Consider the following 10,506-nt stretch of genomic DNA (forward strand, 5'->3'; position numbering starts at 1 on the left):
ACATAGCCATTACACTAACTGCTGGTCCCATCACTGGTTTAATTTCTTTGGAAGAAGATGCTCTCAAGGATATGTTTGGCATCTTGTTGGACCATTGGTAGTTTACTGATCACTCCAAGATGATTACCACACTTTCCAACATAGAATTCTGTCTCTTCAGTACGTTCAGATTGGTAATCCGAGCAAACTGAGCCTGTTCAAAGGAGAATATCTCATTTAAACCAAACAGCTCCAGAGGAGGAGATGATAATTCCCTGATACTAGGAGAGAAAACAACAGGTTGAAGGGCTGGAAGCAGTATCTTAAACTGAGGTTGGATAGCCTGGAGTGGTTTATGCGTCTCTTTTAGCTCATGGGTCTTAATGACCTTGAGAAGAAAGGTTGTATCCAGCTGGTAAATAGACAGGTCAAAGAGGTAATGAAGTCCTGCAGGCTCTCATCTCCTTCCTGGAGACACTCTAGACACTGCTGACAGGTGGCTATGTCTAGAAGCATCATGAGTCTGAAATCTCTGGGTCTTCAGCCTCAATCAAGTCTGAGTAGAGGTCTCCTGTCATGAGCCAGTGGAAAACAACATTCATGATTTTGTTTTCTTCTCTATCCAAATATTGTACTGAATCATGACATAAACCAAAAACTGCCAGATTTCCACCTCAGTTCAAGTGAGAGAAAGCCACAGGAGTCTATAGTACATATATATATACACACACTCATACACACATAAATAAAATGAAGTTAATTAGAAAGTGGAACTTAGTTCCAGGAATATCAATGATTAGTGGAAGGATATGTCAGGAAGTTTGTCAACCAGTATGCTTTAAATTATAATGATATGAAAAATATTCTGATAAATTAATGGCTCATTTCTGTCTATATAGATGTGGTGTCACAGTTCATTGTCCATAGGATATGGGCTTTAATCACACTCCTAATAACAGTAGCCTCTATCCATACCTTTCTATAAACATTGGTATTTCAATGGGAATAGAAGCCACAATGGGAGATGAGTCTGCAACTATGAGAAAATGTTCCTTGTGGGACCAGCAGTTAGCGTGATGGCTATGTCGCTGGACTCCCATGTAGGCAACCGCGATTCAAGTCCCAGACCCGGTGGCTTAAATTCACACCAGGCGTACGTGAATGTGTGCCCAAGACCCCAAGAGGAGAATGGAGGAGAAGGGATTGCGGCATGGCCATCCCCCCAGGGGGTGATTTCTCACTTTCTGTCTCTGTCTCCCTCTGTCTTTCTGGTGAGCGCACACGCCCTATAGCAGAAACTTCTCCAAAAAAGAAAAAGGTTCCTTGTTACAAAGTCACCCTGACTGAGCAATGACTTACACAATCCTATGACTAACCAAGCCTGCTGAGTCAGGCTAAAGAGAGTACAATAGCCCTTCATACTCACATGGCTTTATTCTGGTACAACATTGTATAAGACATTTGATCAAAAACCCAAAATATCTTTTAAAGTAAAATCTTTCCATTTTGCCTTTGCACATATGAAATCCAAGTCAACTCATTCTCATTGCCTCTTTCAATATCTCCAACGTGGTACACATTTCACCTCAGACCAAGGTACCCAAAATCGCCTCATCCATCCATCTCACAGTACTGACCCAACCCAGAAAGAACTTACCGAGTCTCACTCAACCTCATTAGTTCCCGAGTCCATAAGGAGATCTCTTTGTTATCATTTTTAAAAGCTCTGTAGGGACCGGCTTTTTAAAACTCATTGTTCAACTTACTGTTGAACTTAGAAGATGAATCACAATGGTTTTGTTTTCTTCCTAAACCATGACCCCTTTAAAATGACAAGAATGAAAAAAGGTAAGAAACAAATGCAAGGACAAGGAGAGAGATGGGTTAGGCAGAAGACTGAAACAGGAAACGTGATGGAAAGTTAGTGCACAAAGGGGTTTGGTGCTCTCCAGACACCTAGCTGCTCACTGCAAGTAGCCATTTTGCTAACCCAGCCATCTATCTCTTACCCACGTCCCACATACCAGTGGAGACTGGAGATTGACCCTCTGTAAAATAAACTTGAGAACTCCAAAACTTGGGGATACCAGAAACGGAGTAGTAGAGTGAAGTAAAGTGCTGGAAACAGGGACTTAAAATACAAATTTACAGCCCAAATGCTGGGACCACCTTTTATCTCACATGGTTCATAGAATACTGGCTACCAGCTTTCTGGCCCTTGTCTAGAAACTGGAGATTTTTTCTGACAAAAACTGACTAGCCGTAGAGAAAAGACCAATAGTTGTTGACATATGAGAGCTGCACCTCCTACTCCACACACACTATTCCTGGCTAAAAAAATCAGCTCTCTCCCCAATTGTCCTAAACTGACACCAACTAGTAGATAAATCCTGCCTCACATACAGGAAATCTCCAATCAGCCTTTCAAAGCTCTCCTTGTAAATATGAATGAATACGCAAGGATTACCAGAAAGTTGAAGAAACTGTCCAACATGAAAGCAAACAGGCAGAAGATAAGAGCCTGGGACCAGCCCCATAGCATAGTGATTACGACTGAGGGATCCCACATGACCAACCACAGTTTGGCTGTTTGAATCCCTGTCATGATGACTTGAGAAGTACATTGGGCACATGTGTGTGTTTGCCCAAAATACTGACAAGGCAAAGAAATAGACTAGAAGGGATTGCAGCCTGACCATGCCTCATTAAGGAGTGCCTTCTCTTTTATTTTTTTTGGGGGGAGGGAGGTTTTTGCTGTAGGGCACGTGCGCTCACCAAAAAAAAACACAGAGACAGCGAGAGATCATCCCCTAGGGAGGATGGCCACTCCACAATCCCCTCTCCATTCTCCTCTTGGGATCTTGGGCACCCACGCAAATGCGCCTGGTGTGAGTCCAAGCCACCAGGTCCAGGACTCGAACTGTGGTTGACTACTTGGGAGTCCAGTGACATAGCCCTTATGTCAACTGCTGGTCCCTCTCTTTCTCTCTCTGGCTAATATGCATGCCCCCTGGGAAATGGAAGAGAGAAAGATCAAAAAGAAGACAGTAGCCTGGAAGAATCTGACAAGGAAGGATATAAAACAAAATTCTATAGGTAATATCTTGAAAGGGAGAGGAGCACTTTTTAAGGCAAAATCAGTATGTTCTTTTATAAAAAGCAAAATTAGGGCCTGCAGGTGGTATAGTGGTTAAGGCAGGTGCTGCAGGTGAAGCTATCAAAGAACTGCATAATTATGCAAATAAATCAAATAGGATGCCAGCATTTTGAAGACGGTATTAGAAGAAAGCAGACCCTCAGTGTATTTATGCTGGGAAAATTCATTTTACAAGCTATTGTATTGTACAATGATTGAATGCATAAAAACTTTTTTGCTATAGGGCACGTGCACTCACCAGAAAAACAGAGAGACACACAGAAACAACCCCTTCTCTTCCATTCTCCTCTTGGGATTTTTGGGCACACACACCCGTGTACCCAGCATGAGTTTAAGCCACCAGATGCAGGACTCGAACCATAATCGACTACATGGGAGTCCAGCAACAAAGCTGTTACACTATCTGCTGGTCCTGAATGTATACAAATGGCCATTATGGTGAGAAATGTTTAAAGTACAAACTATCTCCCTGTGTATAATACTATTCATATAGTAAACATAATGTACTGATACAAGAGTATATGGTCTGAGTTATAATTATATCTTTGTAAATACAACTCATAAAACAGTGGGAGTGAACACGGTCATATCCTTGATTTCATTTTTTTAAAGATTTATCATTATTATTCTTTTCAATTTGCTACAGGGTACATGCACTCATGAGAGAGAGAGACGGAGAGAGAGGGAAAGTAAGAAAGCAAGCTGCTAGCTCCAAGACTCGAACCACAGTTGGTCATGTGGGAGTCCAGTGCCTTAACCACCACACCACCTGCTGGCCCTAATATTCTGTTTGATTGTCAAAATAAATAAAATAGTGGGGATGATAAAAAGGAAGAAGATAACTGACCACCCATAAATATCAAGTGAGAAAGGCTAATTACTTGAAGATTATACTTTGAGCAAATATTAGACAGACTATGAAATTTCTGTTATTCTTAGGCTCTAAAACAAGCTAACAATCCAGAAAAGGTGGCATAAGAAACAAAGATGTATAAACCCAGAATGAAAGAAAGGAGGAGGACATGGTAAGAAAGAATGGAGCAGGGGTGAGAAAAAGCAAAGCAAATTGAAGTAATAAGGGAAGGGATGAGAAAGGAAGGAAATTCAAATGAACCGAATCTTCAGAACTGTTCGTAGTGGCATGAAGTAGAAGTCATCACTGGGTGTCTCACGGAAATTATCAGAATTCTTTCTTTCATTTACGTAACAAACATGCATTGTGACTGTGTCAGGTATAATACTATGCTAAGAATTAAGAATATGACAATGGACAACATACCATAATAAGTCCCCTTGTAAAGAAAGGTACAATTTGTGCACCTGGTAAAATGTTTATTTTTCTCATGCTGTTGTTTTTATAACTCTCAATGTATTCCTCTGTGTTTTATCAAAATTGAGACTAAAGAAATCATTATGCTCTAACTGGGTTGGTCTTGCCTGACCATAATCAGAATTTGGGGAAAGGATAGCAAAAATATAAATAAGCAGCACTTGGGACCACTAAAGGACATATGGTTACACCACTAGACTCCCATGTGGCCAGCTTGAAACTCACACTGGGTGCATATGCATGCATGCCTAAGATCCTGAGAGAAGAAAAACGTGTGCTCACCATACAACCCCGGGGAGAGGGATGATTTCTCACTTTCTGTCTGTCTGGCAAGGGTCCTATAGCAAAAAATAAATTAAAAAAATAAACAGCACTCTACAGAATCATGTTCTGCTGAGAATTGTTTAGTGTGGGAACGCTATATAGCGTGGTCGCTGATTGTGTTTGTACCACTGTTGTGATGCTAAAAGGGATACTGGAAACTAGGGATTCAAAGTGTTCCACTCCATGTGAGCTCAGGGTTATAGCAGAGACCTTACCCAAGTGACCCTAATCAATTTTGCCAAAGTTCTCACTAATAGAGTCTGTGGGATCAAGACTGGTGTGTCAAGGGTCTCTTGTACCGAGATATATTTTAAAAGCTACACTTTTCCGGCATTCTGTTTCCCTCTGTAGCCACTAAACCACCGGGATATACTGAAGCAGGATTTCAATAAAGACCAGCCTATATTTTATGTGTAGAATTGGGACCAGACAAAGATCTGGAATTCTGTCATAGCAAGTGTTCAGGCAAGTTATTTTATGCATCTCTCCTACACAGAAACTAGGAAATACAGTTCTAAAATTGATCCCAATGGGACCTGAGGCAAAACATTTTCTGAGATGAATACACTGCGCTAATTGTTTTCCTCTCCGTTTGTTCCCTACCCTTTCCTGGGTTTCCTCTTTCTCCTTACCTTTGCCTCTAGTAATCTCTCATGGCAGGGAAGCTGTCACCTTTTTTCTCTTACAGAATGTAAAGGAAATACTTACAAAAGTGATTTTCTCAAGTCAGAGCTGAGGACAAAGGGCACATTCAAGGAAAAGAGTCTAAAAAAATATTTCTCATTTGGTATGTTTGTTTTCACTAATTTCTGCAACTGACTTCTTGGTGGGGGGTGGGGGGTGAGGGGAGGGCCAGAGAAAGAAGCCCCCTAATTATTTTATAGCAGACCAATAAGGTCTCTCAGCCCTTTGCCTCTTCCTCTTCCTTACTTAAGCTATCCTAATAAAGAAGTGAATTCCCTCATCCTCTTTTTATTTTCATTGTGTGTCAAAGCCTCGAATGCACATTTTGTTATTCTGGAGTCCTTGTGGACAAAGATATTTGAGATGTGAGGGGCATGTTAAGAAACCATTTATAGCTTAGACAACAGGCTTTAAAAAGCCCAGGGTCAGCACAGCAGTGTCTATTTCACCTGAAGCCAAATTTTTAAGCCAAGGGAAAAAGAGAAGAGTCGAGTTTTATTTACCACACACTGATAATTCAAAGAAAAACAAAAATAGTAGAAACCAACTGTACTGATTATTATTGACTCTCCAATACAGAACAAAGGGATTCTTGAGTGCACAAAATCTTTAAAAAATTAAGTATTATTAGAAATTATTTGACACTGTATCTGTGTCTTTACTTCAATTTAGAAAAACCTCTAGGAAGTCATCAAGTACTACACCAGTAATGCAATGCGTACGCGGTTGACCCACATGGGAAGGTTCCAGGTTCACATCCAGAGACTTCCCTGAACATGCTCATGATTTGGGGCTGGATGAAGCTGGAGGTGGGTGGCAGCACGAGGACCCTGTTGGGAGGCTTCTCTTGCTCTCTTTCTCTCTTGAGAAAGAAATTTTTGAAAACTGTTGAAAAGAAAAATCTCTAGAGCCAGAATTTCTCTTTTCCAAACCAGGATAAACTTCTCTTTTTAGAAAAGCTGGGCTTCCAAGGGGCCAGCAGATGACATAGTGGTTACGTTGCTGGAGTCCCAGGTGACCAACTGTGGTTTCAGTCCCAGATATGGTGGTTTGAAACTCACACCAGGTACATGTGCGTGCAGGCCCCAAATTCTGAGAGGAAATGGAGGAGAAGGGATTGTAGTGTGGCCGTCCTTCTGGGGGGTGATTTCTTGCTTTCTGTCTGTCTCTCTAGTGAATGCAAGCACCCTATACCAAAACTCTCTGAAGAGAGAGAGAGAGAAAAAAAAAAACAGTTTCTAAATATCTTCTTAATTACAAGAATTCTGATTTGTCAAAAAAACATTTTTTACTGAATATCCAAATGAGAAAAAAGTATAAAATTATTTGACATGAACTTGAATTCTAGTACTGTAGTTTGCTCTACAATTTTGCTATTCTCATGTTGAAACAGCAGTTTAAAGGCGTAAAAGCATTTTCTTACCTTCCATTAATCCTTGCCTTAGAGGAATCTACTTACCAGCTATCTTTCAACAAACTACCAATCCAAAGATACCCAACTGTACATTTTCAGGGAGTCTCTCAGATTTACATTCAAATTAGGTGGCTAAATAAGGGGTGCACCAATTTCACCAATTTCCACTGGAATTTCACTGGAAAACAGTGTCTAGAGGAAGGGAGGATCAGAGCAAGGGAAGAGAACTGATTGGTTGGTAAGAGAAGAAAAATGGATCCAAGTGGGGTGAAGTCGCTTGCTAAGAAGTGCCTGGCTGACAGTGCTACTTCTGCCATCTGTAAATGCAACTTTAATTCCCTTTTCAAGGAAACATTTTGTTCTTTCAAAGGAAACTGAGGTCAGGAAAAAGTTACCACCTCTTTTGTTCAATTCTTTAACTTCCACCTCTGTATCTATTTTAAAGAAAATTCTCTCTTCCCTGTTCCCCAAGAATAAAATAGTTATTTTATTGAATTAACCCAAAGGAAACTTTTTCTCAGAAGGGCTGGTGATTACAATAGCCATCAAGCTTGGAAGTACACTTGCCTTATTCTAGCAACCAAGAGCCAAATCTAGTGAACAGCAGAAGTATATCCTCTTTTCTCTCCAACCAGGGGATCTGACACAGTAACCAGCACCAGAGAAGCCAAGGGGTGGCAGGCACAGCTGCTGGAGTTTGACTGGCGCTGCTGGAGTTTGACTGGCACTGCTGGCATAAACACAGCCCTCACTGCCAGCTACTTCAACGTGAGCAAGTACCCATCTGTAAAATGGAGGTGCTGATAACTATAGTACCGATATGTACAGTGCTGTTAAGAGGTTTAAGTTAGTGAATCCAGGGTCAAAAGGGCTGAATTAAAATAATAGTGCCCTGTAGACTAACTATTTCAAATAGCTTGTCAAAATAAACTTTAGGTCTGTTAAAATAAGTTTAAGGGACTAGCAGTCAGCGTCACTGGCCTTCCACACAGTCGATCACAGTTCAGGTTAAAACTCAGTGGCTTAAAATTTACACCAGGCATGTGTGCATGTACGCCCAAGATCCCAAGAGGAGAATGGAGGAAACAGGACTGCAGCGTGGCCATCCCTCCTGGGAGGTGATTTCTTGCTTTCTGTCTTCCTGTCTCTCTGTCTCTCCAGTGAGTGCCTGTGCCCTAAAGCAAAAATCTATGAATAATAATTCAGCATCTAGATTATAAGTTAGCATCTACATAAATTATATGATTCTAATTCTGATTAGAATGAGTCACCCTCACAACCTTACTTTTGTGAATTTTACATTCTTGCAATTAGAATCCCTAGGTCCTCATTTTTCTACGTTACAGAAAATAAAACTCAATATTGTATTTTTTAGAGAAGCATCTTGTCTTCTTTCCCCTAAACACTATAGTACCTATCAAAAGAGTTTAAACTTGAGTGGATTATTGCAAAAATCGACTCTTTCTTAATAACATGCTCTCTCATTCTCAATGACATAGGGAAACCTACACAGTCTAGGTTATTTCCCTATGGTTTTTTTCATTTGCAGGCTGTGCTTCCAAGCATGAACACAACTAAATAGAAAAAACAGCTTCTGCTACTGAACTCTATAAACCAGTACAAAAAAGATGCAGCTAAAGGTGCCATTTTCCATCCAAATATCTACCCTGAATGCATTTCTTTGTGATATTCTCAATTTTAATGGAAGAAAATGGGGACTAAAGCCAGCCCGAGCACTACTGCATCATATGCTATAGCACAACTCAGTGTAATTCGATTTAACCAGGTTCAACACTGGTTGCATTGCATCATGAACTTCCAACTTTTCTTTGTAGTAAAGCTCTTCTGAATCCTGATTTTTGGCCAACATTTTTATCACCTATTATTCACAATTAGAATTGTCATCTCCATGACCAAAACTTCTTATGTATTCAAAGTAAAGTTAATCCATTGTTCTTACCACCGTATACAGCAAACACTTTTAAAGGGGGAAATGCAGATTATTTACTGATTAAAAAAAAAAAAAAAAAAAAACCAACCTCCCGGAAATAAGGCTCTTTAAATTTCAGTTTACTTTGAGTTTAGAACCAGAATTCCAAACCTTCAGGGTGTAACTACTTAATTTAGTCACAATCATAACCAATAGCATTTGTGAGGCCGAGATGACATCAAAGCCCTGCCACAAGGAGACTTGTCACCTGGTCAGTCACAGTCCTGTCTCCCCTCTGCTTGGGTTCAAGCTGGGATCAATGAAAAGATGTCTGTCTACAGCCCTGGCATTTGATATGGATGCTCCATAAAATTTAGCACTTTAAAAACACAAATTGATTTTTATAATGCCAATATAAAAGAATAATTTGATGGTAAAAGCCTTCACGTTACAAAATTTGAAAGCTACTTTAAAGGCAGATGAATACATTTGTGAAGAAATTACTAAATCCCCAAAAGAAAAGTTTGAAACTATAATGTGGTAATTGTTTAATTGGGCGTTCACTGTCTAATTAGAATTGTGTGATTTCAATAATGTTCAGCATTCATAAAATAAGCCAGAAAATGTGTACTGTACAATCTCACATTAAAAGAAACAATAAGTCTAAAAGGACCAATCAAGATGGTTAAAAGAAGTAACTGAATCTAGAGTGTCCTATACAGTACTTTACTTTCACTGTTAACAAGAAAACAGACCAAATATGAACAAGATGTGACAAGCACTTTTCAACTGCAAAGATGGTAACAACAGTGTTTTCAAATACATTGACCCAAATAAAGTTCAATGCCCTTATTAGAAACACTAAATTAGAACATTTGAAAAATACTTAACCAAAATCTTATTGATTATCCTCAAGTTGCATTAAAGAGTAAGCAAGGCCTGGCCTCTATATCACATCCAGTGATGTGTCATACTGTGGAGCTAGAGACCATATGCTAACCAAGGTTCAGGTCCCCAGTCCAGCTTCTGAAAGCGTGCCAGGCCTTGCACATATGCCCTACATCATGGTGAGCTGGAGGATGGGAGAAAGGAATGCCAAGCCCTTGACAAAGCTCTGTAGAGTTTTTTTTCTCCTTATCCCTCTCTCAACACTATCATGAATTTAAAAAAAAGAATGTCTCCTTCTACTCACCTCTTCCTTAAAAAATATAAGAAAGAAGATAAGGGCCAGCAGTTCCGGACACCAGGCTTCCAAATCTCCACGCATCCCCACCTTTCCTCCTTCTTGGACCTCAGGTTTGTTGTCTGGGACTTTAAGGCGAACTCCCACCCCACCCCACCCGCAATCCAGATTGAGCCGGCCAGCAGTTCCAGGCACCAGGCGGACTCAGGCTGCAGCCCTGACCAACCTGGTCCTGTCACTCATCTTCTGACACTTTCCCACTAGCCTTTGGATTCTTTGAATTTTGGTGATCTGAATAGTACGTGGTGCACAATTTTCTTTTTCCATTTTGTTTTTCTTTGCTCTTGGTGTGTTGCTTATTTGGTCAGTTGAAGGTTCACCACTCCTTAGATACAGTGAGGACTTTGGGCCTTCCAGTGGCAACAGTTAATGGTAATTGTGAGTAACAGGTAGGCCAACCATAAGATAAATCATCAATCTTCTAAGCCTGTACAACTTTTAAGAA

General features: G+C 40.3%; 1 pseudogene; it reads right to left on the minus strand.

Moving 5' to 3' along the window:
- The window catches only part of LOC102501606 (intraflagellar transport protein 52 homolog), a 47,291-nt pseudogene that overhangs the window by 172 nt on the left and 36,613 nt on the right, over positions 1–10,506 (minus strand).

This window comes from Tupaia chinensis, unplaced genomic scaffold (assembly GCF_000334495.1).
Source record: "Tupaia chinensis unplaced genomic scaffold, TupChi_1.0 Scaffold000691_1, whole genome shotgun sequence".
NCBI lineage: Eukaryota > Metazoa > Chordata > Mammalia > Scandentia > Tupaiidae > Tupaia > Tupaia belangeri.